The following is an 18671-nucleotide window of genomic DNA, read 5'->3' as shown; positions in this document are numbered from 1 at the left end:
GATCAATTTTGTAATGTCATATTGTTGAACTTGTAGAATAAAAACAACTTATTCATAAGATACCACTAAATAGACATCACTGGATTCTGTTTGGTAGTATTTTTTGCATATTTATATCTAATTTTATGAGTTAATCACATCTTAAATTTTCTATTCTTGTACTGTCCCTCTCTCTTTTAGTACCAAAAATAGTAATATATATACATTTACTTCATTTTTTTTAGATTTTATTAGAGTAACACTGCATTATAAGTTTCATATTTGTGTCATTATCAGTCCACATCTGTATATACCACACACAGTGTCCACCACTGAAAGTCCAACTCCGTGCTTCACCATACACTGTCTCCTTCCACTGGGTTTACTGCCCTGCTCCCCTGTTGCTTCTGGTAACTATTTGGTCTTCTAGACTAAAAGATTATTTTTGTTACATTTAGTTCATCCATTTGTTTGCTTTCTCTATATATTATATGTAAGTGAAGTCACATGATGCTTGTCTTTCTCCATGAGAATTTTTATTGAAGTTCAAATAAATTAGTAAGATAAACTAAGAACTATTGCTCTTTTTATTGGGAAGATTTTTATAAAATTAAAATGATTTGTTCTTTCAAAGCATGATAGAATTTTTCTGTAAAATAATAGAGAATTTGTTTTTTCTTCAGGGAAAACAATTCATTACAAATAAATTTTCTATTAAGAATCTTCAACTGTTCAGGCTTTCTGTTTCTTCCTCATTTAGACTTAATACATTATATTTCATTAAGAATTTGTCAGATTTGTCTGTTTCACATTTATTTTAGCACAAAATATGTCATTATTCTCGTACATATTTTATCTTTATGGAATTAATTGTGATTCATTTCTTCTTTCTGTTTTGTGTCTTCTTTTTTTCTGATTTATATGTCTGTACTAGTTAGTAATTTCTGCAAATACATTTCTCTTACTCTTTTTATAATTTTAGCTCTTTATTTTCACATTCTAATTTTTTTGCTTGGTACCTTTTCCCTAATATCTTGAGTTTGGGGCCTCCCTGGTGGCGCAGCGGTTGAGCGCTGGGTTGCGAAGCTGCCCACAGCCTCTGCAGCGCCGGTTCGATCCCCGGCTGCTCCCTGGCCACCAGAGGAGGGTCCCACACCCGCTGCTCCCCTCAGCGGTGTACTTCGGTCCTTCTACCTGCTCTGCTCCCCGCTCTGGCTCTGGTGAATTCTCTCACCCTCCCACGCTTCTGACTGTACCCAGTGCTTGTATAAATAAATAAAATAAATAAATCTTTAAAAAAAAAAAAAAAAATCTTGAGTTTGTTTCTGAATTCATTAGTTTATAGCCGTTCATATATTCTAATAAGGACACATAATAAGTTAAATTTCCTTTCCTCCAAGTTGTCATTTTTTGTGCCCCCCCCACCACGTAGTTGGGTATGTAGGATTTTCATTATTTTTCAGTTCTAATTATTTTTAATCACAGATATAGTTTGTTTTTACCTCAAAATAAGTTGAGTAACCATTTCCATTTTTTATTTATTTTTTGATTATGTACTATTTTATTTCTAGCGAGGTAACACTGGTTTACAACACTGTATGTGGTTTTGAGGAATGGGGTAACTCATGCCCTTTAGGCGTGTTACCACACCACACCACCACCAAAGGAATGCAGAGTCCACTGAGTAATCTTCTCAAATCACCGGTTTAGGGGCTTGTAATTTTATTAATAACTTCTAAATTTATTTAATTGTGCTAGACTAGACAATATAGTCTACAGAATAACAACTTTTTAAAATTTGGGTTTTTTTTTGGCCTAGTATATGATCAATAATTCCAAATTGCTCATGTGCTCTACTACCAAATTTATAATTTCAAGTATCAGGGCTCAGAATTCTATATAATGTATTTATTAAATCTGGTTGTCCTAATTTTTTAGACCCATGTAGCTTGATCTAACATTAATGTAAAAAGTTCGGTATAAACATTCCTTTAAATGGTCAATTTGTAAATTTGTCCACAAGGCTTTATTAATATTTACTTGACTATGTAATTTTATTAGTGTATATAGATCAGAAAAAGATATCAACATATTATAAATATATTACTACTGGATTTATTATGATTTGAATCTTATTATCAACAAATAACAACAACTATCCCTTATTTCTATATAGCATGATATTAGTACCCATTTTATTTTTATTAAAATTTGCCTAATAGAAGTGTTCCAAGATTTTTACTTTCAATAGTATATGTGCTAAAGTTTTAGATATAGGTTAGATAATTAGATTTATATAAACTACAGAATTTTTCAGATATGACTTTACAGTTATATACCTTTATGTTTATTTTGATATTTGCTATTTTGTACTTATTTCCATCATATTTCTTTTTCTATCAGTTTCTTGTTTTACACTGTTTTTCTTGATTTGAGTGGATAAAATGATTTGTGATTTGCTTCATACTTCATATTATTTCCTTTATCATTGTTTTAAAATTTTGAAAATACAGGGGGTCTTCCTAGTGGCCTTGTGGTTCAGTCTCAGCACTATCACCTCTATGGCCTGAGTTCCATCCCTAGCCAGGGAGCTAAGCCACATATGGCACAGCAGCCCTCTCCTGCCTCTCCTGTTGCTCCCCTGAGCAGTGTATTTCAATAAATCCACCCATTCTGCTCCGCACTCTGTCTCTGGTGAATCCTCTCATGCCCACCTCCTGCACCTCTGGCCCACAACCCAGTTCTTCTATACAAGAATAAATAAATATTAAAAAGACTGAAAATTTGTTGTACAGATTTAAACTTTCTTAGGAGTTTGCTATAAAATCAATTTTGGGTTTAGCCTTGATTATTTTGATTAATATCTAAACTTCTCTCCTGAACAACTCAAGGGCTCTTTCTACTGACTTAATTCAAATCATTCAACTTGAACTCATATATTATTGCTATATAGATTTTAATTTGTCCCTTTTAAAAAAACTATTATACTTAGTCTATTATACAATAGCATGCTTGCTTAATAGTGTGTTTATAAATGTATTTGTTCTCCATTTCTTTTTGTCTTTCAAACATTGCTTCTTGAATCTTCATGCACCTTTCGCAAATTCTTGGAAAATTGTTGGGTTGGTAAACTCTTTTAAAAATACTTTTGTTTCTTCCTATTTATTGAAATAGCATTTTGCTGAGCATGATTTTCTAAGTTGGAGTTACTTTCTCTCTGTAGTATGAAAACACTGTGTTATTCTTTTCTTGTTTGTCCTGTTACTCTGAAAGATGAGCTCTCACTTTAGTTTCCTTTAGTTTGAGATATATTTTTAAAATCTTGATGCTATTTTAACCTTTTCAGTGCACATTTGGTTCTGCGGTTTCACTGCATTGCTTCTTCAGGTTAATTTAATTATCTATTTTTGGATGTCTTAAAATTATTTTGCTGCTTTTATCTTTGGGTTGATAATTGTGGGGGCATTAAACATAACTGGATATTGCTAATTCTGTTTCTTTTGTGGTCTCCTTTTTAAATGGCAACTAGCTATAAGATAGACACCTCCATTCTATTGTAAATAATGCCTTAATGTTTCTCTTATATGCTCACATCTTATCTCTCTGAGTCTCATTTTGGACAATTTCTCTCTATTTTCTATTTCACAAATTCTCTGTTTAATTATCTCTAACCTTTATAATAATCATTCAATAAATCTAAGACTCAATGATATTTTTAATTCTAAATTTTTATTTTGTTTTTTAACCAATGTGTCTTTACGAAATTGCTTTGTAAATTATATTTTCTTTTCTCAATTTGTGCTTCCATCTTTATTTTTCTTCTGGCATTTCACATACTTTTTTAAATTTGTACAACCATGTGTCTTGTAATAATGGTTACACACTCTGAGAAACGTGTCATTAGGTGATTTTATCTCGTGAAATTGTCATAGAGTATACTTACGCACACCTAGCTGGTAGAGCCTACTTCACACCTAGACTATATAGGGACCACTGCATATCCGTGGTCCACCGCAGGCTGAAATATCAGTAGGCAATGCACGACTGTGTATTACCTAAAAATTCTAACATCTGAAGTGCCTGGATTTTAATCTTGTTAGTTTCTGTATGGTCTATGGTTTTTTGTGATATTTGATTGCAAACTTACACTGATTGATCATAACTGATAATAAGTCTTGAGGGTTATATGTTATATTCATTGTTCAAAAGGAAAGGATTTATATTTGCTTATTCAAAGAGTCAAAGGATACTGTTAGTCCAAGATTGTAGTTCCTTGCCAAATCCCAGGCTTAATGTTACTACTTAAACGCCCACAGCTTAAACTGGAAAGGACCAAGACTGAACAAATAGAATCTTCTGCCTCAATTCTACCTGTCTTTGGAGTTTCTCTAAAGTGAAAGATTTCCAGACAGAGTAACTAAAATATTTTTGTTTAATTGATTTATATTTTTTATTTATTCATGAACCTGGGAGGTTTTTCTTATTTTTAAGTAGCCAGCAATACATTAGAAAATCTGGTTTCCTTTCAGTGGAAGGGACTTTCAGAGTTTCTAGTTCTCCAGATTTCTTAAAAGGATAGGCTATATCTTCACCAACCACAGAGCTCCCTGTAAAGGCTACTAAATCATACAGACTCAATGCAGGCATAAGAAAGGTGTCTCATCACCAGAGACATAATATTAAAAATAGTTCTCTGTAATCTGTAGTATTAAAAATGAAGGAAAAATACACTCAAACACCAGTTTATTATTTTAAAGTTTTTCCTTCATTAAACATTACAAATGAGAGAGTAAGATACCGCTCATTAACATTCCCTCCAAATTATGAATAGACTGAAAAGCAAGATAAAATAAAATTAAAAATGAAAACACAAACATGTATGGTTGTACTGATGTGATATGCAAAGGAAATAAACAAATGGATGAATAACCTCACTAAATCAAAAATAAGCTTTTGTACTGTGAGACCAAGTAGTTGTTACCAGAGAGAGGAAGGGTGGGTAAACTGGGTAAGAAGATAGACTTGGACTTTCAGTTCTGAACTTCATGTAGTATATACATGAAGTAATGATACACAACCTGAAACTTAGGTCATTATGTTATAGGTGCAATGTTGCTTCAATAAAAAAAAAAAAATATTTAAAAATGAAAAAGAGCAGGATAAAAAATTAATTAGTAAATAAATCACTTCGTTCATTTTAAATGTATTTAAAGATATTCTAATTCATTAAATGACATTTCTAATATTCTAACTGTAGAAATTCACACTTCCAAATTTAAAATGCAGAACTTTCAGAGGGGTCTGCCTGGAGATAACTGGGGTAACTGCCCAATAAAGGAATGGAGAATGGCATCAGGATGCGGTAGGCATGAGTATGTATGTGAGAGGACACAGTGGCCCCCAGGCCTTCAATTCACAAATTTCAGAATATGGCCAGAAGCTATTTTGGATTAAATGTTAATGTATATTATACATGGTAAATGAACAGCTAATAAACTTTAGCAATGTAATGATGGATGAACTATACAGAAAGTGAAGAAACAGGGAGACCATACTGATCTTATTTGACTAATAGGTGATATCCAATTCATATCAACATTACTTTCACATTATGAATGCTAGCTAGAAATAGACTAAAGCTGTTAAACAAAGGAAATTTGACAATTATTATTTATGGTGTTACAGTCTAACAAAATTCCTTTTAGGGATAGAAATTCCAACAAAAATCCTTGGGAATTTTCCAACAGAGAATTATATTCTACTTAACTGTATTATAACTATATTAATATATATAATGGGGATGGAAAAGTGCAGAAAGAAATAGCATGCATTTCATGTATTAAGTATATTACTCTATTGCAATTATTTTACTGTATGTGTTATCAAATGACTCATAAATCCTGTTGAAGTCTTTAATTTACCATTTCAACTATGCAGTGAATATGTAGCAAACACTAAGGCATAATGCAACTTATTGTTTCTACACAGTCTAGTTTGTAAGATACTTTAGTAAGAGGAGGAATCCGTGGTAGAATTAAAGCCAGTTGCCAAGTGCAAGAAAAAAATTATTACTAAAAATTTCAGACTTTGCAACAGTATTGTTGAAAGCTAACAATAAGAGCAAGGTTTATGTCTCTGTTCTCCAAATCAGATAGCTTGTCATAGAAATCTCTCTGTGGCTAAATTCTGGTTATTCTTCAGTTACAAAAAGCAATTGTGTCATTATTTTCCATCCATCATATTAGTAAGTGCTTTGAATTTTAATTTCTTTAAGCGAAGTACCACAGCATTGTAACATACATAACTAGAGTTCAAGTCTATCCATTGACCTTTCTCCTGATTTACCCACCACCCAACCCCCTTCCCTCTGGTGATCCGTGAAAGGATTAAGAGTTCCAAAGTTTGTTGTTTCATTGAGTTGATTTGCATGCTTGTTTTCTCTACGTATCACACACAGGTGAAGTCATACAGTGTTTGTCTTTGTATGGTTTATCTCATTAAGCATAATTTTAAGAATTAAAAAGATTGAATTTTGCTCTCCCCCCCAGCTTTCCCCCCACCCAGTACAATGACAGTTTCACATCAACATTATTTGGTGGTCATTACTGCAATATTCTTGTTGTTTTAATATGACTATTGTACCCACACACTACATTTCTAACTAATAACGCCTCTGCAGGAGTATCCTAAATACTCCGAGCCCATCAAGACAACCACACATTTGAAAGCACACAAGATTTGGGCAGAAAAACATCAGGATTTTCATGCTACTTCTTTCACACACTTTTTCTTTCTTGCATCTGCTATTTCTTTCAGGTCTTTACAAGCCCTTTCTTGACCTAACTTTTTTTTATTTTTCAATCTGAGACTGGTTTTACAAGTTCTTAGAGAAGACAGTTGAATATCATGTTATTACAGAGGCAGTGACACTATACAACAAACTGAGTAGAATCACAACCTAGGCAGTCCGTCAGGGCTCATGTGTGGCAAAGAGGTGCTGTCATGGCAGGATGGTTCTCTCCCCACCCTGTGCCACCCTGACTTCATTAGAGCAGCACCAGGCCCTGCTGCTGTGGCATGGGAAGAGTCACCCAGCTTCCTCAGGAGGCCCTAGGAAAAGAGAACTACGCAACCTGGGTTTTAGTCACTAAAATTCCCTAAAAATAACAGATAGTACAAATCCTATCACTGCGGGACTAGAACAGAGTGGGCTGCTTGTGTCCCTGGGGAATGTTACCCAGCAATGAAGAAGGCTTCAGAAAACAGGTAATTATTTACAGTTTTGCAAGAAGGAATGTCCAAAGAAGTACATAAAAATCAGAAGATGGAAAGAGGGAGAAATAGAGAGAATGAGACACAGAGCAAGAGAGCTTCAAAATGGAATGATCTCCTGGGGTCCTGCTTCTAAAGACAGGTCTCCTGGTATCACACAAGCATGAAGCCACAGCCTGCCTCCTATTGTCCGAGCCCCCCACTTCCCGGTCAGCAAAAGGAGGAAACTGTTCCGCAAGGCCCTTCATGCTGGGCTCATATGCACTGCCTGTTGGTGTGCTGTGCCAGCTGAAAGGACAAGTTATATACTCTTTCAAACACAGTGCAAATGAAAAAGGAAGAGCAAGGACACAAGCACGGTCAAACTCTTAGTCCGGGAACAAGATAAGAGGGGGCAGATAGCAAACACTGCGAAGACTCCAACCTCAGGAGTAGGGGAGATGTTTTATTAACTTTTTATCATTTATAAATTCTGCTAGTGACTGTCCATAGTTTTCCCTAACTCCTAGATTTTCTTGAAGTTTATGCCCTTTCCATTTTCTTTCTTGACTCCATCTAAAAATGGAGTGAGTCCATTCTGCTGGCGAGCACACAGCTGCCTAAATCCCATATCCACCTAAGAAAAATTAGGCCTAACTCTTGTGTTAAGTTTTAAATACTCAAGACATTTTATCAATACCATTTTTTTTCAAATATATTTTTCTTCCAGTCACTTCAATGTGTCAATATCCATACCCGAAAATCTTTCTGAAGCATCTACTTCAGACCTGCTGTCTACCTCCTTTGACTGTCTCGCCTCCTGTCTTCTCACTCCCCACCTAGGGTGGCCCCGGTCCTATTATCAGGCTTCAAAGGAAATACCATTCATGCCACTGCATCCTCCTCCTGCATCAGCTGAGGGAGTACACTGGGTCTTCATTGCTCTTTTATCCTATGTCTAGAAATGTTGCCCAACTGGTCAAGCCTCCGGTGAGTTTTTCCATTTCTTTTTACTATTTCTGTTTACAACTTGGTTAATTCTTTCTTAATAATGTTTCTTTCTTTTTAATACTTAGCCAAGCACGCCAAATACTCCTCAACACACAAAGCATCCTGCTGCCCACAGATGTACTGTTCTGCGCGGGTGAAGGAAGGATTACCGTGTCTACGGAGTTTCTAGTTGGCTTCTCTACTGCTTGTTTCCATTTTTTCAAAACAAGGCACACAACTTTTAAGACGGGACAGGCTACACTGGAAGAACAAATAAACCTTAATATTTCGGCAGCTTGTAAGAAAGCAGACTTGTTACCCCTCTTACCTCCTAGTCTGGAGTGAGTCTGGACTGCACTGTGCAGCCTGCAGTCCTGAGTGTGCGGCTCCGAGCTTGCCACTGCAGAGACGTGAGAGAAGGTTTGGCACGCGCGGCTTCCTTTCTCTGTGTGGCAGTAACGTTCTTCACATCTTTGTCAGAACTAGTCAAATAATCCTCAAAAAGAAACATAAGGATAATTGATAATTAGTTTTTTCATATAACTAACCACAATAAATTTTCTAGAAAAGTTCTGCTCTGCTTCTTCCCAGACATTTCCATATTCTTACTTTTAAATTTTACTGAATCATTTCTATTCTCAATATTCCTATAAAACAGCATCCCCTGTCTAATCATAACACCATATTCAGTGGTTTATTTTTATGTGAGTGCTGGGAACACAGATTCAAACAATAAATTGCTCCTGAGTCCCTGTTCTGCACTATCCACATTTTCTCTGGAGACAGCAGTTATGACTCAAGCAGCCCTCTCTGGAATCCTGGCCCTTTCTATTCCACCCCAATTCATTTGTGTGCTGCTCTCAGTAAATCTTCAAGGAGCAAATCTCATGTCAGGAAAGACTCTGAGACTGACCCGAAAATAATTCTAAATATGCAGCTCACAAGATCTGGTTAATGCTGGACCAATCATTCAATTCTGCTAAGTCTTAAAGTCTTCTTCCTTAAGATGAGAAGAATTATTTTAGTAATAGGGTTATTATGGGTTTAAGAAAGTGCTACATATTTTGCAAAACACAGTTGAAACAGTGTTTAAAATAAACAAACAGATATAATGTAGCTGACCAATTACAGATGATGTTAAAATCATTGCCAACAAACCCCAAATTAACCACACGGAACTTCTATAACAGTTTCACTGAGATGAAATTTACATATCATGAGACTCATTTTTTTAAAAACTATAATTAGTTGTTTTCAGCATACCCAGAGTTGTGTAGCGAGCTCCACTATTTAGTTTTACCACATATTCATCCCCCCCCCGCAAAAAAAAAAGAATCCCGTTCTCATGAGCAATCATCTCCCATTCCCTGCCAGAAGCTACTACTCCACTTTCTGTTCCTAGGGATTCTGTTCTTATTTTGGACACGTCACATCAATAGAATCATGGACATATGCTCTGCTGTGACCAGTTTCTGAGCACCGGTATTATGAGTCTGTCCAGTTAGCACTTGCTACGTGAGCTACAGGTGCTAAGCGGTGAGCTGAGGTTCAGAGACAGATCCCAGAGAAGGTGAGAGAGGCTTACTCTTCCCAGGGCTGCAGGACCCCTGGGGCCACACAGGGAAGGCCCGGCTGAGTGAGACAGAAAGAGGCTGGACCTGGGGCTCAGGCCTTCATTAGGTTCATGGGTAGGAAAGCTTTGTGATTCTTGGGCTGAGCCCAGATTGGCTCACTGAAATGAGAAGATGAGGGTTTTGGTGAGCTCCAGCACACAAGGGGAAGGCCCTGGGAGACAGGGGAGACCAAATCACCCAGGGGGATGGGGAGCCCTATTAGGAATTTGCACTTGCTGGTAAACTGCAAGCTGCTGACCGGGGCATGCACCGTGCCAGGGGCTGGAGGAAGGGCAGGCGCCCGAAGTCTGCGTGGTCACACAAAATGGGCGTGGAGGCAGCAACACCAGGGAACGGCTTAGCTGAATTCTCAAGAGTTATGTTTTCAAGGTTCATTTATGCTGAGGCACACAGGCGAGAATAGACCAATCTAAGAATCAGGGATGTGGAATTCCTCTTTAGACTACACACAGCTTGTTCTGTGTCCTCAAACTCATCCCACTTCTCAAATTTCTGCCCTAATACCTGACGTTCTTAAATGTCACTTGGGTGGAATTAGGGGAGGGCCGGTCGCTAATTCTTGTACAATCAGCAGCAGAGCGGAAGGAAGCTAACACATTCTGCCATCTCCCAGGAGGGACTTGAGCAAGAAAAACAAGTTCATTTTCTATTCCCCACTCCAAGACACACAAGTTTTGACTACTACCATCTGAAGGTATTTGTTTTATAACTTCAGAAGTATTGAGAAGAAAATAAATATTTCCTTTTTGCAAATCAAGGAAATACAATAAAAGTACAAATAGCTTGAGAATATATAAAGAATCTGAATATTTAAATTTTTGATTTTTTTAATACTTAAAATTTAAAATAAAGCAGTATATATATTTTTTCTGACATCTTGCTGTCTGCTAATCTATACCTGAAGCAGATGAATTCTGTTTTGCAGATTCAATTTCCCACCAAAAGCTCACAGGCATGGTTGGTGGGGTTCAGGCTACAGAAATGTTTTTTGGCGGCTATGGAATGTGGCTTCTATGTAATGAATAGATTCTTCCTTCAAAGACCCTCTGGAAAATCTATGTAAATTTCAAGTTAATTCCTCTCCTTTTCTCTGACTTGCATTAATGTTGCCATCCTGTTTTTTTACTCCCTGCTTTTGTTAATTTAGTATACAATGTGATACACAATGTAATATCTATCAACAGAAATGGAATATCAATGTATGTCAATGTGATATATAAATTAATATACATTAATGATTAAAAATGCAAAGAGCCTATTTATTTGGAATTTGCATATGTCACAGTATGCAAAGAAAAAATATTTGCTAAAATGTCACAAATGTTGTTTGAAAGCTTTGATAAATACTAAAACAGAGGGACATGTGCCCAGTGTTTTAATGACACTGTGCATTTAGATGGACACCTGACCCCTCCCCTTGCAAAATAAAGCCCAGAACCTATCAGATCAGTTTCAGATGAAATAAAAGGCACATATCAGGCAAGGGTAGCACTGAAACCTTTTCTTTCTGTAATTATCAAAAAACTAGTTTAGCTCATGGAAAGGCCAAATCCAAATGTGAACTAGATGTAACCTTTTCAAACAGTTGAAGAATTTTTCCCCCCTCACTAAATACAGGTATAGTGATGCATCTTTATTTCAGTAAGAGACACAACTGGGAATAATTTGAAACACCATGAGTAAGGCAGTTTCTGAGATATTTATAACTTAAACCCAAACCTGGAAGTACTAGAAGTCCTATGGGAAAAGTCTGATCTTTTACAATTTTCTCCAGAATGAAACACAGAATTATTTCAATTTAAATCATCATTTCCGGGGAAGGGGGAAGGGAAGCTGTGTTTCTTTCTTCTAACTTTCAAGAACACTTTTTATATTTCAATCCCTAAAATAATCAATTGCTGGGGAGAAAAAGCATGTTGAAGGAAGTAGTCATCTATTTAACATACGTTCTCAAATTTAAGTTCTGCATTCTGGACCTTTAATGTCATTTACCTGTAATGAGTTTAAAAGACGGTTTGAGGGGAGGGATTGGGGTCAGAATGGGGGGATTGCAATTGTATGGGGAATATAAAAATAAAATTTATTAATTAAAAAAAAAAAAGACGGTTTGAATGAGACAATCTGAATTCATTATAAAATGAACTCCCTATCTTTTCCTATCAAATGAATACCAAAGAAAAGAAGGTAGCATTCATAGAATAACACATCAATAGCAGATGCCCTAGGGAATGTGTAGGATCTTGTTTCATTAACTTAGATTTGGAAGGATTTGTTTGTATGTATCCACTAGTAAATACAGCAGCTAGAATATGGGCTGAATCAATCAATTTAGCATGCTAAGGGCTCAGCTTTGTGCTGCTTCTCCCTAATTCTTTCAGGAATCACTGCCAAACATCTATTCAAAATATATTCATTACGAGTTACTAAGTTAAGCACTCTGGAACAGTATTTTCAAGAACACAGTGAAAAGTAAGGCCTGAATCCTTACACCTCACAGAAGGTATATACAGGGATGGATCCATCCATTATACAGGGTGTACAAGAACTGACATGGTAATTCAAAGCAAAAAAGATCCTTTCTGACCAGATAGTTGATTTTTTTCAGGAAACTTCTGAAAGAAGTAAACACTGAGTCAGGTGTTAAATTTCTATGGCCACTATTTTGATGAGTGGAGATGACATAAGACGTGTTTTGAAAGAAAACAGAGCACTAAGATCTGAAAATAAAACGTATGTGTTGAAGAGCAGTGTAGTTTTCAGCGCATTGAAAGGAAATGGGTGTAAGGACAGGCACAATTTTGAACAGAACGATTAGTAGCTCTTGATGGTGGTTTGGAAAATTAGTATTGTTTGGATCCAGGAATAACTGTAATCAAAGGGAAATGAGTAAATTACAATTCTTAGCTGCCAGGTGCCATCTGCACATGTCATCTTACTCGTCTTCTGTCTGCTCCAGAGAGCACACCCACCGGTGCCTTCCACTTTGAGGGAGCTCCAGGTCAGTGACTGGGAATGAATGAGGAATAAATAAATGATCATGCAGTGGGTAAATTACATGAGGTGGAGAGGGAGTTGAGCACTATCTTTCAGGAAGAGTTGGGAGGGCAAAAGTAACATGTAAAATGTTCCATTTCTTTTTTTTTTTTTAATATCTTTATTTTTTTTATTTATTTTTTTTTAATTAATAAATTTTATTTTTATATTCCCCCATTCTGACCCCAATCCCTCCCTCCCGCCCCCCACCCCCCAAAAGTGTCTCTTGTTCATAGTTTTTGTTGATTTTGATTTTCACTTTCTTATAGTTATTCATTTTCCTGGTCCCTTATTTAAGTTTTCTAGATCCCTGCTATGAGTGAGACCATCCGGTATTTTTCTTTTTTTTTTGGCTTATTTCGCTGAGCATGATCCCTTCCAGCGTCATCCATGTTGCTGCAAATTGCATGTGTTTATCTTTTTTGAATGCTGAGTAATATTCCATGGTATATATGTACCACATCTTCTTGATCCAGTCATCTATTTTTGGGCATTTGGGCTGTTTCCAAAGCTTAGCTATTGTAAACAGTGCTGCTGTAAACATAGGGGTGCAGGTGCTCTTTGGAATTGATGTTTCTGTGTTCTTTGGGTAAATACCTAGGAGTGGAATTGCTGGATCCTGTGGAAGCTCTATGTTTAGTAGGTCCAGAAATCTCCACACAGCTCTCCATAGTGGTTGGACCAGTTTGCACTCCCACCAACAGTGCAGAAGAGTTCCTTTTTCTCCACAACCTCGCCAACATTTGTTGTTGCTAGTTTTTTTAATATGTGCCATTCTCACTGGTGTAAGATGGTATCTCATGGTAGTTTTGATTTGCATTTCCCTGATTGCAAGTGATGTTGAACATTTTTTCATATGCCTGTTGGCCATTCGCATTTCCTCTTCAGAGAAGTTTCTTTTTAGTTCCTCTGTCCATTTTTTGACTGGATTATTCTTTGTTGTTGTTGAGTCTCATCAGCTCTTTGCAGATTTTTGTGATCAGTCCTTTATCATTAGTGTTGGGTGCAAAAATTTTCTCCAGTTGGTGGGGTTCTCTTTGTTTTTGTTATTGTCTCTTTTGCTGTGCAGAAGCTCTTTAATTTGATGTAGTCCCAGCTGTTGATCTTTGCCTTCACTATCACTGCTTTGGGTGATGTGTCTGTAAAGATGTCTTTGATATGCAAATCACGTAGTGTTTCGCCTATATTTCCTTCTATGTATTTTATGGTTTCAGGTCTTATGTCTAGTTCTTTAATCCATTTTGAGTTGATTTTTGTATATGGTGTGAGGTAGTGGTCAAGCTTCATTCTTTTGCATGTAGCGACCCAGTTTTCCCAGCACCATTTATTGAACAAACTTTCTTTGCTCCAATGCATAGTCTTTGCTCCTTTGTCAAAGATTAGTTGACCATAAATCTGTGGGTTTATTTCTGGATTTTCTATTCGATTCCATTGGTCTGTATGTCTGTTCTTGTTCCAATACCATGCAGTTTTGATGATTATGGCTTTGTAGTAGAGTTTGAAGTCTGGGAGTGTGATGCCTCCATTTCCTTCTTTTTTTTTCAGTAGAGCTTTGGCTATTCGGGGTTTTTGGTGATTCCATATGAATTTCATCAATAATTGTTCTATTTCTTTGAAGAATGACATTGAGATTTTGATTGGAATAGCATTGAATCTGTATGGTAGGATGGCCATTTTAATAATGTTTATTCTTCCAATCCATTAGCAGGGGATGTCTTTCCATTTCTTTGTGTCTTCTTCTATTTCTTTTAACAGTGTTTTATAATTTTCTTTGTATAGGTCCTTTACCTCTTTTGTTAGATTTATTCCCAAATATTTGATTTTTTTTGTTTCGATAATAAAAGGAATGGTTTTTTTTATTTCTTCTTCTTCAGATTTATTGTTTGTGTATAGGAAGGCTACTGACTTTTGCGTGTTGATTTTGTATCCTGCCACTTTACTGAACTGGTTGATGAGTTGAATTAGTTTTTCTGTGGAGTTTTTGGGGTTCTCTATGTATATTATCATATCATCTGCAAATAGTGCTAGTTTGACTTCTTCCTTGCCTATTTGGATTCCTTGTATGTCTTTCTCTTGTCTTATTGCTCTGGCTAGGACTTCCTAGCCAGTATTATATTGAAAGGCAGTGGTGAGAGTGGACATCCTTGTCTTGTTCCAGATCTTAATGGAATTGCTTTCAGCTTTTCACCATTGAGGATGATACTGGCTGTTGGCTTGTCATAGATGGCCTTTATGATGTTGAGGTATGTTCCTTGTAGCCCAAGAATTTCAAGGGCTTTTATCATGAATGGGTGTTGCACTTTGTCGAAAGCTTTCTCAGCATCTATTGATATTATCATATGGTTTTTATATATAATTCTTATATCATTTTTCATCTTTGTATAATGTATGCATTTTCATTTTGGTTATATTCCCCATACAATTGCACCCCCCCTTATTTTGACTCTAATTCTTCCTCTCCCCAGCCCTCAATAATCCTCCCCACCCCCCGTAGTGTGTCTCTGGTTTATAGTTGCTTGTTGATTTTGATTATTACTTTGCATTGATTAGTCTTTTTCCTGGTCCTTATTTAGGTTTTCTAAATTCCTGCTATGAGTGAGACCATCTGGTATTTTTCTTTTTCTTTCTGGCTTATTTCGCTGAGCATGATCCCTTCTAGCTCCATCCATGTTGCTGCAAACTGCATGTGTTTATCTTTTTTGATTGCTGAGTAATATTTCATGGTGTAGATGTACCACATCTTCTTGATCCAGTCATCTATTTTTGGGCATTTGGGTTGTTTCCATATCTTAGCTATTGTAAATAGTGCTGCTATAAACAAGGCGTGCAGGTGCCCTTTGGAATTACTGTTTCTGTGTCCTTTGGGTAAACATCTAGGAGTGGAATTGCTGGATCCTATGGAAGCTCTATCTTTAGTAGGTCCAGAAATCTCCACACAGTTCTCCCTAGTGGTTGGACGAGTTTGCACTCCCACCAACAGTGCAGGAGAGTTCCTTTCTCTCCACAACCTCGCCAACGTTTGTTGTTGCTAGTTTTTTTAATATGTGCCATTCTCACTGGTGTAAGATGGTATCTCATGGTAGTTTTGATTTGCATTTCCCTGATTGCAAGTGATGTTGAACATTTTTTCATATGCCTGTTGGCCATTTGCATTTCCTCTTCAGAGAAGTTTCTTTTTAGCTCTTCTGCCCATATTTTTGACTGGATTATTTTCTTTGTTTTTGTTGAGTCTCATCAGCTCTTTGTAGATTTTTGTGATCAGTCCTTTATCGTTAGTGTTGGGTGCAAAAATGTTCTCCCAGTTGGTGGGGTTTCTCTTTGTTTTTGTTATTGTCTCTTTTGCTGTGCAGAAGCTCTTTAATTTGATGTAGTCCCAGCTGTTTATCTTTGCCTTCACTATCACTGTTTTGGGTGATGTGTCTGTAAAGATGTCTTTGATGTGCATGTCATGTAGTGTTTTGCCTGTATTTCCTTCTATGTATTTTATGGTTTCAGGTCTTATGTCTAGTTCTTTAATCCATTTTGAGTTGGTTTTTTGTGCAAGGTAGTAGTCAAGCTTCATTCTTTTGCATGTAGCGACCCAATTTTCCCAGCATCATTTATTGAACTAACTTTCTTTGCTCCAGTGCATATTCTTTGCTCCTTTGTCAAAGAATAGTTGACCATAAATCTGTGGGTTTATTTCTGGATTTTCTATTCAATTCCATTGGTCTGTGTGTCTGTTCTTGTTCCAGTACCACACAGTTTTGATGATTATGGCTTTGTAGTATAGTTTGAAGTCTGGGAGTGTGATGCCTCCATTCCCTTCCTTTTTTTTTTCAGGAGAGCTTTGGCTATTTGGGGTTTTTGGTGATTCCATATGAATTTCGTCAGTAATTGTTCTATTTCTTTGAAGAATGTCATTGGAATTTTTATTGGAATAGTATTGAATCTGTATATTGCTTTTGGTAGGATGGCCATTTTAATAATGTTTATTCTTCCAATCCATGAGCAGGGGATGTCTTTCCATTTTTTTTGTGTCTTCTTCTATTTCTTTTAACAGTGTTTTATAGTTTTCTTTGTATAGGTCCTTTACCTCTTTTGTTAGATTTATTCCCGAGTATTTGATTTTTTTTGTTTCAATAATAAAAGGGATTTTTTTTTTTATTTCTTCTTCTTCAGATTTATTGCTTGTTCATAGGAAGGCTACTGATTTTTGCGTGTTGATTTTGTATCCTGCCACTTTACTAAACTGATTGATTAGTTGAATTAGTTTTTCTGTGGAGTTTTTGGGGTTCTCTGTGTATATTATCATGGAAGAAGGCCAAAAAAAAGTTATTAAAAGAATAAATAAATAAAATCAAAGGAAAGACAAACACAATGGCAAATACAGATGCTAACATATCAATATTAACTCTAAATGTAAATGGACTAAACTCTTCAATAAAAAGACACAGAGTTGCAGGCTGGATTAAGAAACAAAATCTAACCTTTTGCTGTCTCCAGGAAACACATTTAACTACAAAAGATAAAAATAGACTCAAAGGATGGAAAACAATCCTACAAGCAAATGGACCAAAAAAGAAAGCAGGAACAGCTATACTTATATCAGATAAAACAGATTTCAAACTCAAAAAAGGTAAAAAGAGACCCCAACGGTCACTACATTATGATCAAGGGGACAGTACTTCAAGAAGAAATAACACTCATTAACATATACTCACCAAATGAAGGCGCACCAAAATATATCAGACAACTATTGTGATCTTTGAAAACAGACATCAGAGAAAACACATACGTAATAGGAGACTTCAACACACCACTATCAACAATGCATAGATCAATGAGACAAAAAATAAGTAAAGACACTAAAGCTCTAAATAAGGATCTAGAGTGCTTGGGCTTAATAGACATCTATAGAGCACTAAACCCAAAAAACACGGAGTACACATTTTTCTCAAGTGCACACGGATCATTCTCCAGGATCGATCACACACTGGGACACAAGACAAACATCAACAGATACACCAAGATTGAAATCATACCAACCATCTTTTCTGACCATGAAGGCATCAAACTAGAAATAAACCATAAAAAGAAGGCAAGGAACTCTACAACCTCATGGAGATTGAAACCCACACCACTCGAAGACCACTGGACTAATGAGGAGATCAAAGAAGAAATTAAAAAATTCTTTGAATTGAATGACAAGGAGGACACCAATTTCCTAAATGTATGGGATGCAGCAAAAGCAGTAATAAGAGGAAAATATATAGCAATAGAGGCTCACATCAAGAAACAAGAAAGAACTCAAAGAAACAACCTAATCTCAAAGCTCAAAGAACTAGAAAAAGAACAACGAAAAAACCCCAAAACCAGTAAAAGAAAAGAAATAATAAAAACTAAAGCAGAAATAAATGAAATCGAAACTACAAAAACAATCCAAAAGATCAATGAAACCAAAAGCTGATTCTTTGAAAAAATAAATAAAATAGACAAACCCCTAGCCAGGCTCACAAAGGAAAAATGGGAGAAAGCACAAATAAACAGGATCACAAATGAAAGAGGAGTAATCACAATAGACACAGCAGAAATCAAAAGAATAGTTAGAAACTACTGTGAACAGCTATATGGAAACAAGTTCAGCAATCTGGAGGAGATGGACAAATTCCTACAACTCTACAATCACCCAAAGCTAGATAAAGAAGAAATAGAACACCTAAACAGACAATTACAAGCAGCGAAATTGAAATGGTAATCAAAAACCTCCCCAAAACCAAAAGCCCAGGACCTGATGGATTTACA

This window comes from Talpa occidentalis, unplaced genomic scaffold, assembly GCF_014898055.3.
Source record: "Talpa occidentalis isolate TD23 unplaced genomic scaffold, MPIMG_talOcc4v2.1 talOcc4.13, whole genome shotgun sequence".
Lineage (NCBI taxonomy): Eukaryota > Metazoa > Chordata > Mammalia > Eulipotyphla > Talpidae > Talpa > Talpa occidentalis.
The sequence above is the reverse complement of the archived record's forward strand: the minus strand, read 5'-3'. Positions refer to the sequence as shown.